Source organism: Vipera ursinii (genome assembly GCF_947247035.1).
Source record: "Vipera ursinii genome assembly, chromosome: Z".
In the NCBI taxonomy this organism is placed as follows: domain Eukaryota; kingdom Metazoa; phylum Chordata; class Lepidosauria; order Squamata; family Viperidae; genus Vipera; species Vipera ursinii.
Genome location: NC_139517.1, coordinates 17255905 through 17266431, shown reverse-complemented (window position 1 = coordinate 17266431; position 10527 = coordinate 17255905).

The following is a 10527-nucleotide window of genomic DNA, read 5'->3' as shown; positions in this document are numbered from 1 at the left end:
CACTGTGACCATCATAAATATGAATCAGTTGCCAAGCATCTGAATGTAACTCACAAGACCCTGGAGATGCTGCAACATTCCAGCTGATCGGCGCTTCTTCTGGGTTCAGAAGTGCCAGGATCAGTGCTGAGCTCCAGCTGAAGCCTGGCGCTGATCCTGGCACTTCCGCTGAGCCCTGACAGCCCTGCAGCTCCAGCCGTCTCTCGCTCAGGCTTGTGCGGTGCTGCCACCGGTTCAGCTCATTCCTCTCCCCCACTACCACTTTTCTAGGATGGTTGCATACCACCTGCCAGGTGCCAATGTACCACAGGTGGTATACCCGTGCCACTGGTTGCAAAGCCTTGGCTTAATCTTCAAACCTGCACAAACTGTGGGGCGAAGCCAGAAGGATACGTCAAACAGGGACTTAGTCTGTAATCACTATGTGGACATAAAAGGGCAAAGTCTAAAATCCCCCCCCCAAATAACCCCTTGAACCTTATCTAGTTTGGCCCAGGTGGTAACTGCCAGTTTGAGAAGATTCTTGTGTTATAAAATAGCTAATTGAACTCTTTGCATGTAGATCTGATTGTGTAGATCTGATTGTTTGTTCCTGACGAACAACAAATCCATTTCCCATTGCCTTCTGTCTGTGTAGGGCAGAATTGCAGATCTGAGATTCTGTATCCATGGTGCCCCCAACCCTCTTTTTTTGCAGCACCTGGAGATTCTCTAATCAAATACATTGAACACTTAGTTTCCTACAATGTTTTGAAGTTTAAAAAAAATACAGTAGTCAAGGATATAGTTTAAAAAAGAATACACAGAAATCAAAATTCCTCCCCAAAACTGATCAGGGAAAACAGAAAACAGTAGCCTTGAGAGTCACCCCTCCCCTGCCTTGGTATTTATTGCCTGCCCCTATGTTACATGTACCTCTTGGCTGTAAAAGTGACCTTCCTGTGGCTTAGAGCATACAAGAAAATTGGGTCATTTTCCTGGATGACCACCAACCTGATATTCTAGGTTGGCCTTCTTGTGTAGAGAGCCATCGGAGAAGAAATGCTACCTGTTCTAAATTTTTATCTAAGCCAAATGACAGCATCACACTGGGGACCTAGATTTACCCATCATTAAAACAGATATTTGCCCTGTTACTGTGATGGGTTGAGCACCCTTTCCTCTCGCTCGGAGATAATTAGCTGTTTGATGGGCATTAGGTACGGTCTTTATACTAAGACCGAGGGACGCGGTGGCTCAGTGGGTTAGGATGCTGAGCTTGTCGATCAGATGGTCGGCAGTTTGGCGGGTCAAATCCCGAGTGCCGCGTAACAGAGTGAGCGCCTGTTACTCGTCCCAGCTTCTGCCAACCTAGCAGTTCGAAATCATGTAAAAATGCAAGTAGAAAAATAGGGACCACTATGGTGGGAAGGTAACAGCGTTCCGTGCGCCTTTGGCATCTAGTCATGCCGGCCACATGACCACGGAGACGTCCTCGGACAAGCGCTGGCTCTTCGGCTTTGAAACGGAGATGAGCACCAGCCCCTAGAGTCAGAAGCGACTAGCACGCATGTGCGGGGGAACCTTTACCTTTACCTTTACTAAGACCAAAGGGGTCTACGTGCTTGACTGGGTTGCCCTCTTCATTTTATGACCTATGGGCAGGACCTTTGGGAGACCCAAGGCTGACGCTTCTTTTGAGGATAACCACAGGGTTGTGCTCTCCATTTTATGACCTACAGGTAGGACTCAGGGCTGAAGCTTCTTTGGAGGCTGCTCGCCCATCTTCTCCGAATGTTGTTTTGGTCAACACCTACCTCCATGAGGGAACTCCTGAGGTGTTTTTTTCTCATCTCCCACAGAAGAGACCTGACTGGGGATTAAAAAACCAAGAGGCACATTTTTGATGGCCTGATAAGCAAATTAGACTTGCAACATGGTAATTTACGTTGGTGAACTTCTACAGGTTGTGTATACTTAACCTTCAGCCTGGAAGATACTCTGAAGATAGCCAGCTTGATTTTTAAGTATGACTATCTATTATTATTATTATTATTTTGCTTTGAGCATTTTTTGCTTAGCTACTTGTGCTAAGAGGGAGATAAGGACTAATTTGGGTAACAATAGCAAAAGTGGTGTGTTGTTTTTTTTTAAAAAAAAGAAAGATAAAGCAACTGAAAGAGAGGTGGGGGACTTGCTCAAATTGCCAAAGGGCATATTAAGGTCACCTTGACAAAGCAGGACTGCAGAAACCTGCAAACAGGATCTGGATTTTCCTTAGAATAACTGAAAGCAATGTGTAAAAATAAAGACAAACTATATCACTGTGGGCTTTTGAACTGGCTTTCTATTCCTTAAACTGCTTCCGTTCCTTACATTTCAATCTTTTCTGTGAAGATTGTAAACAAGCCTCAACAGCCTACTGATTTATTTATATCCCGCCCTTATTACTTTTTGTCAGTAACTCAGTGTGGTGAATATACTTAATACACCTTCCTATTTTGAACAGAAAGAACAACCCTGTGAGTTCAGCTGAGAGAAGGAGTGGCCCAAACTCATCTAGTTCACTTTCATGATTAAGGTAGGACTAGAACTCACCATCTCCTGGCTTCTAGCCTGGTGCCTAAACCACTTGACCAAAACTGGTTTCTTTATCGTCTATAACCTTATACTTCAAGGTACTGGGAAGAAATCTGCATCTGTCCTGTTACTGGGACCTTTGCGCATTACACTCTTTCCGGTTTTGCTTGAAAATGACTGAAAACGTAACACGGAATTATTGTCAGGACATCTTAGCCTTCTTCCAACCTGGTGAACTCCAGATAAATTTAACTACAATGCCCCTCATCCAAAGCCAGCAAAGGCTAAAAATGAATTTGGTAATCATCCTTGAAACGTTCCTAAAATGCGAAAATAGCACAAAATTGTTTAACTGACACATATAGGAATTTGTCTATTTAGTTCAAAGCTTTAATACTGTAAATTGTATCATGCAATATTTAATTACCTACAGTTGCCGAACACACACAACAAACAAAGCAAAAACTCAGCAAACTACATTATGGCAACATATTTGAAATAGGGTTATTTCTGATTTTCTCTCTTTAGCTCTTTTACACTCAATTAAAAGTGACCAAAACCAAGCAAGGTTTGGGAGAGGCAAATGTTTGGGCCTATTTAGCAACGTACCCAATTCCTGCAATGTTTTACCATTTGGGGGCAGCAAAGCCAAAGCCAAACGTTGCGTCAGCAATAAATATTTATTGCACCAAAATTACTAATCATAAAGGTGTCTCATCAGGCTTCAAGTACACAGAAGGAAAATCAAGTGCTTCCTAAAACACGTGAACAATCGATGAATCCCATCATTTCTACTGTCACATCACATTACAAAATGTATATGCTTCAAATATTATTTCTTTTTTTTTGTAAACAAAAAGTAACATTACTTCAAAGATTGACTTTAAAACTAGTGTTTTATAGAATTCCCTGAAATTTTGCCTAGAAATAGATCCTGTAAGCTACATATAGCTTTGGAACGCACGTTCAGTTAAAAATGCACATTATATGCCATTTCATTCAATAAAATTTGTTCTCAGTAGAATGCACTAGAAAGTCTGCAAATAGCATGATGAGCCATCACAACCCAGCTCCACATGCTTCCCATGTAAGTGACATGGGACACCACAGTACTTTACTGTAGTTATGGTTGATGTTGTTAACTGAAAGAAACACATTTTTTGAGAAACATTTACCCTCCTGTACCTGGGACTCTGGGAAAAGGAAAGGCTGCCTCTGTCAAAGTCTTCCGGAGTGAGGGCCAGCTTGGCTGCACAAAGGATCCCCACCAGCATAAGTTCCAGGCTGCCCCACTGGAAAGCTTTTAAACCTTTCAAATCAAGGTCTTTCTCTGCCCTCCCCACGGCATCTCTCATTGGTTCGTTGCCAAAAGGAATGGTCCTCACTAGCCTTGCCACCATTGGCCACTAGATGGCGCGGGGAGGTGGCAAATGGCCCAGGGGGAATCTGTTTTGTGGATTTGCTCTGGGGCTTCTGTTTGGGAAAACAAGAAAATCTGGTTTGAATGGCAGCAGAATTTGGCTTCTCTTAAAGGCCAGAAGGGCCCTGCATTCTCTAGTCTACACTCTTTATATTTTCAGATAGCAAACTTTTTAATATATATATATATATATATATATATATATATATATATATATATTAATAGAAAAGAAAATAAATGCATTTCTTACAATATTTTTCAAAAGAAAAATATTGTAAGAAATGCATTTATTCTTTGCCCCAGAGAGCAAAGTTTCTGTAATTGTACAACGTTTCCATCATGTCTCTTGGTTCTGTTCTGCCCAGTTTCACCACTGGTTTCTTTGCAGTGAATCACTTCCTCCTCAAACTGAGCCTCTACGAATTTGTTGGATTACATTTCCTATAATCTCTGGTTTTTCTCTCAGGCTTTGGATTAGGATAGTTTGTACATTACAGATCCCATCTTTTCTTTTCTAATGTGTTTTTATTGTTCAGTGTGTTGTGACCTTCCAGAGTTAGTTGGGAATTGGGTGGTACCTAAACTTGCTAGGAATGATAGCAGCTGTAGAGTTATAAGCACATCTGGAGATTGTGTTTCTTTCTCTCACACACATACTTGCAAGTACAGGCACATAATTGCCTTTTGTTCTAAGCTAGAAGGCCAGTGGCTTCTCTCATTCCAGTTATTCCAGTAAATTCCTCCATTTAATGACCCCTCGGGAACAAAAACATTCTTTTGTCAATCTCCTCCCTTTATCATAAAAGAAGTCTGATGAAACTGACAACAATGTGTCATCAGTACCTTCCTTATTTCCAAATACCTGTATTGCTGCTTAATCTACCGTATATAGGAAGATTTTCAGAGGGAAAAAGTTCATTTTGGGGACATCAACCTGGTATCTCAGAAAGAAAGCTGAGATTGAAGTTAGCTGTAACTCAGGGAAATTGGTTTCAATAGCTTTGTGTGGAAAAAGCTGAGCTTGCAAAAGAAAAGAGGCAATCCTATCTTTCAACTGTAGGGTTTTGATTGCCATTCCAAAAATATTTCACAAACAGATGGGAAGCTTGTGGGTGTAAACAAACAAAACCATTTCTTTCTCTATATTTTACAAAATAAAATAAAAATAGTATATTGTGAAGAAGAGGAGGGTATGAATGGTACTTCTAAGCACGTTTCTCATTATTGTGTACATTCAAAAGGGGAAATATTTTATTTGTGTTGGTTGTTATTTCATAAGTCTGGGCAACAATCCCTGGATCTGTGCTTGGCAAACTTTCACCACCTTCTTTTATAATGTTTAAACTTTAGTATCAGTTCAAGTTAAATATATGTTAAGCAAAAAAAGGGCATGCTTTAATCTTTATTTGAAGTCTCCCCTTATTAAATCTTTAGGCAATAATTGAGCTAGAACCATTGGGTGCTTGGATGGGGCCTACATCCAGCTGCTTATCCACCTCTGTTTATCCTTGACCTTGTGATCTCTGACAGTTATTTACTATGCTTGTGAAGAGTCCCAGAAATGGAGGTTGTTTTTCAGATCACAACATTTGGCCTTTTTCCCAATCTCCTTGCAGTGAATTTCCCTTGCTTCATTTATTTGATTGATTGGTCTCAGACAGTATTTCTCAACCTTAGCAACTTTAAAATGAGGGAGGTGACTATGCAATTCTGGGAGTTGAAGTCTATTCACCCATGTTATAATTATTTTTATTTTGTTTGTTGTTTTTCATTGCCCAGTCTCTTGTTGAGATAGCCAGCTTTAACAATGATTAAATGTCTCTTTAATTTGACATAAAATGGTAGTTGAGCACTGGTTTTTTTTTTTTTTTGCAGCTATAGCACCCTGTTGGCTTATGCTGATCCACCCAGATCCATTTTCCAAGTGTTCCTATCCCATATAGTCTTCTTCACCCTATTCTCATGCTTTAATTTTAGTCACCAAATGAACTTTGCTTTTGTTCCTATTGAAATTCCTCTTGGCACTTTCTGCCCATTGTTCTAACTTGCCAAAGTCCTTCTGCATCTTGATATTGGGTTTTGTTTTTTGTTTTTTAAAAAAAGATATTTGCTACTACTTTATTTTTTTTTTTATTGAAAAGTTTTATAAAATACAATTTTCCTTTAAAAAAACCCACCTTCCCCCTCCCTCCTCCCCTCCCTACCTCCCCCCTATCTCCCCCCCTCCCCCTCCCCCTCCTCCCTCCCCTACCTCCCCCCCTCCACTTCCCCTCCTCCCCCCTCCCCCCCCCCCCCGACTTCCCAGAGCAAAATACAAGGTATATATCTAAAAGGCAATCATAAACAATCATATACTAACAATTATAAACTCTAAAATCCATCACTCTCTAGCTTGTATATAGTAAACCAATCCTTAATAATACTAAATATATATAAAAAACTAAAATAAAAGAAAACTAGCATCATTCCCATCTATATTCTTCCACAATTCACTATTACCTTAACATATTCTCATTTGCACATTAATAAATAGTTCTTACACAAATTAACCCACATTAACCCACAAAACTTTCTTCCTCTTCCTCTGTAGTAAGTTGTCCATTAATTCCAAATTAAAAAAAAAAATCTATTACCATACATAGCATCCCAAAACTTTTTTTTTTTTTAAAAAAAAAAACACAACTACCACTTAACTATAAATATTTTGTGGAAGTTCCATAGATTTCTACTGATCTTATTTTTTTTCCTTTTTTGAGCGTTTTAAGGCAGCACGCGTCACCCTCTGTTCTCTAAGATCATCCAAAAGAGTTGCAGCTTGAACTCCTCCTGTACCCTTCTCGTCTATCTGTGCATCTTCATCCTCTTGATGTTCTCCTTCTCCAGATCCCTCTACAGCTTCCAGAAGTGTTGATGGGGTTACTTTCAAAACATTGTTGTAAAAATCATGCGCTTGCTTCACAGTACCCAAACAGTACCTTTTGCCATCATACATGAAGCTCAACCCAGCTGGGATCTCCCATCTGAACCTTATATCTCTTTGCTTGAGCTCTTGCACAAGAAATATAAAGTCCTTCCTTCTCTTTAAAATCTTTGGAGGAATTTCTTTTAGAACCAAAACTTCTTGACCAGCAATCACAACTTTAGTATCATAGGCAGCTTGTATAACTTCATCTCTAATTTCCCTTTTTACAAAATAAACCACCACATCTCTAGGCAACTTTCTCTGCTTAGCAATCCACGAATTCACACGAAACACTTTGTCCATGCCTTGTTTTATTTCAGATGCTGGATGGTTCAATACCCCCTCAAGAGCCTCAGAAACCAGCTGCTTTAAATCTTCCTTAATATTCTCTTTTAGGCCTCTAATTCTCACAGCAAACTGCATCTGGTAAAATTGAGCCAAGCTCTGTTCACTGTCGATTTTGTCTTTTAAATCTTCAATTTCCAATACTTTTGCTTCTAATAAAGCATTCTTTTGAATCAAATCTTGCACTTGATCATCCAGCACCTCCACACATTTAGCAACTTTTTGCACTGAGGACAAAATGTCTACCTTCATTTCTCTAAGTTTCTGTTCCATCCTTTCTTCCATTCTCTGCTCCAATTTCTCCAATTTCTCCTCCATCTGTAGAAATTTAACACCCATTGACTCCAAAATTAACTGGGTATGTTTTTCAAGATCCTTCGATGTCAATACATCAGGAGAATGCAACGCCTGCAGCAATGATTGTTGTTGCACCGGAGAATTTCCAGCACTCCGAAAAGTTCTAGGGGGAGGTTTAGCCGCCATCTTTTACTTACAATTGTGACGCACTTTCACTTTAAGTTTTAAGCAAAGTCCATCAAGCTTGAGAGTAAAATAAAATCTTCTTCATCTCTTCATCTTTCCCTCTTGTACTGCTCTGCCTGCTCTTTCCCTTTCATAGTCTCTCCTTCAAGCAGGGATGGTCGCAGACGCCTGGCTCTGCTCCATGAAGTCCGGAGCAGAGACGCTAGCCAGCTGGGAGCAGCCCAGGCTACGGGGGAGTTCAATCCTTCAGCCGCCCAAGCTCCAAGCTCAGGCGGCCCCGGAGAACTCAACCCCCACCTGGGGGCTCACCTCCTCCTCTTCTCCCGAGGAGGGGGCTTCAGATTCGCCCGAACAGCTGATCGGCGCTGTTTCGGGCGAAAAAACACCAGCTGAGCCGCGGGCAGCCCGGGAAGGCTCCCTCCGTCGCCGCGGAGCCACCGGAAGTCTCGCTACTACTTTATTTTTGTGCTGTCCACAGATTGAATAATCATATTTTCTATCATTCAAGTCATTTATAAATACAGGTGAAACTCGAAAAATTAGAATATCATGCAAAAGTTCATTTATTTCAGTAATGCAACTTAAAAGGGGAAACTAATATATGAGATAGACTCATTACATGCAAAGCAAGATAGTTCAAGCTGTGATTTGTCATAATTGTGATGATTATGGCTTACAGCTCATGAAAATCCCAAATCCACAATCTTAGAAAAATAGAATATTGTGAAAAGGTGAAATATTCTAGGCTCAAAGTGTCCCACTCTAATCAGCTAGTTAAGCCATAACACCTGCAAAGGGTTCCTGAGCCTTTAAATGGTCTCTCAGTCTGGTTCAGTAGGAATCACAATTATGGGGAAGACTGCTGACCTGACAGTTGTGCAGAAAACCATCATTGACACCCTTCATAAGGAGGGAAAGCCTGAAAAGGTAATTGCAAAAGAAGTTGGATGTTCCCAAAGTGCTGTATCAAAGCACATTAAACTGGATGATACAAATGTTTCAACTCTGTTCCCTTGCCTATCTATATAAAAGCGGGGTCGTTTCCAACTCTAGGGGCCGGTGCTCATCTCCGTTTCAAAGCCGAAGAGCCAGCGCTTGTCCGAGGACGTCTCCATGGTCATGTGGCCGGCATGACTAAACGCCAAAGGCGCACAGAACACTGTTACCTTCCCACCGTAGTGGTCCCTATTTTTCTACTTGCACTTTTACGTGCTTTCGAACTGCTAGGTTGGCAGAAGCTGGGACAAGTAACAGGCACTCACACTCCATTACGCGGCACTCGGGATTCGATCCGCCAAACTGCCAACCTTCTGATCGACAAGCTCAGCATCCTAACCCACTGAGCCACCATGTCCCTTTGCCTATCTATATAAAAGGTAAAGGTTCCCCCGCAGATGCGTGCTAGTTGTTTCCGACTCTAGGGGCCGGTGCTCATCTCCGTTTCAAAGCCGAAGAGCCAGCGCTTGTCCGAGAACATCTCCGTGGTCATGTGGCCGGCGTGACTAGATGCCAAAGGTGCATGGAACGCTGTTACCTTCCCACCGGAGTGGTCGCTATTTTTCTACTTGCATTTTTACGTGCTTTTGAACTGCTAGGTTGGCAGAAGCTGGGATGAGTAACAGGCGCTCATACCATCTAACTAATGTCTGCTTCAACCCAAGTTGTATACGTCATCACTTTAGCAAAGTTAAAAATGGCTGTACTTTGGCTATATGAAAATACTGGTTCTAAATAGTTTTTATAAAATATAAGCTAATCTATATTATGAAAAATTATAAGACAGACATTTCTTGTATATCCAAACACTCCTTTTCCACCTGGCTGACCTGGACTGACAGGCATTTTAATTATGTTTACAATTTTTAATTTATTTTTAATTTTAATTTATTGCACAGATGACTTTAATTTTAATCTTATCTTAATTTCTGTTATATGTTATTGTTGTTAGCCGCCCTGAGTCCTTCGGGAGATAGGGCGGGATATAAGTCCCATTAATAAATAAATAAATAAATAAATAAATAAATAAATAAATATCTCACAGTGGTTTATTCTCTTCTTCTCCCAATTCTAGCACAGAAATTCCTGGTGGTCTCCTATCCGCCAGCATTTAACTGTTCTGCAAGATGGATTAGGTGCTATTTAGGCAGGGCCATAATTAAATATGTCTTCTTAAATTTATGCCAGTGGAATAAGGATATTTCGAATGAATTAAAACTGGATGTCGAAAGGGTTAAAGTTGGGAAGGGTGAGATTTTCGTTCATTTTCAGCGCTTCAAAAAAGTACTAATGGATAAATCCAAACTTTGTTTCTGTGGGTTTCTCCTCATAATTATAGGCGTGGCTTTGTAAGCCGAACCAAATCGTGTGAATGCTCAGTGACAGACAGCTGAGTTGACCAGTAAACTTGCTTAATGCTAAAGCACGCGGATAGATCAGTCGAACCAATAGAGAATGGCGGCATCATGGTGGGAGATTTCAAACGGCGGTATCTACAGAAAGGGCAGCGAGGCTCGGTCAGGAGAACTCCCACCTTCAAAACGATTACTATGTCAGGCGTAGGAGAACGCTACTCTTTTATCAACAAGGGTGGGGGCACGCCCACAGAAAGTGAAGAAAGAGGACGATTTGTCCCAAGTTCATTGAACTATCCAATGAGCTTTGGAGGTATGTCTTACTTATTGATAAGCATTGCGTTTAACCAATGAAGATAAGCGGGGGCGGGCTGTGCAGTCTTTGTAAGAGAGGGCGGTTACATTTA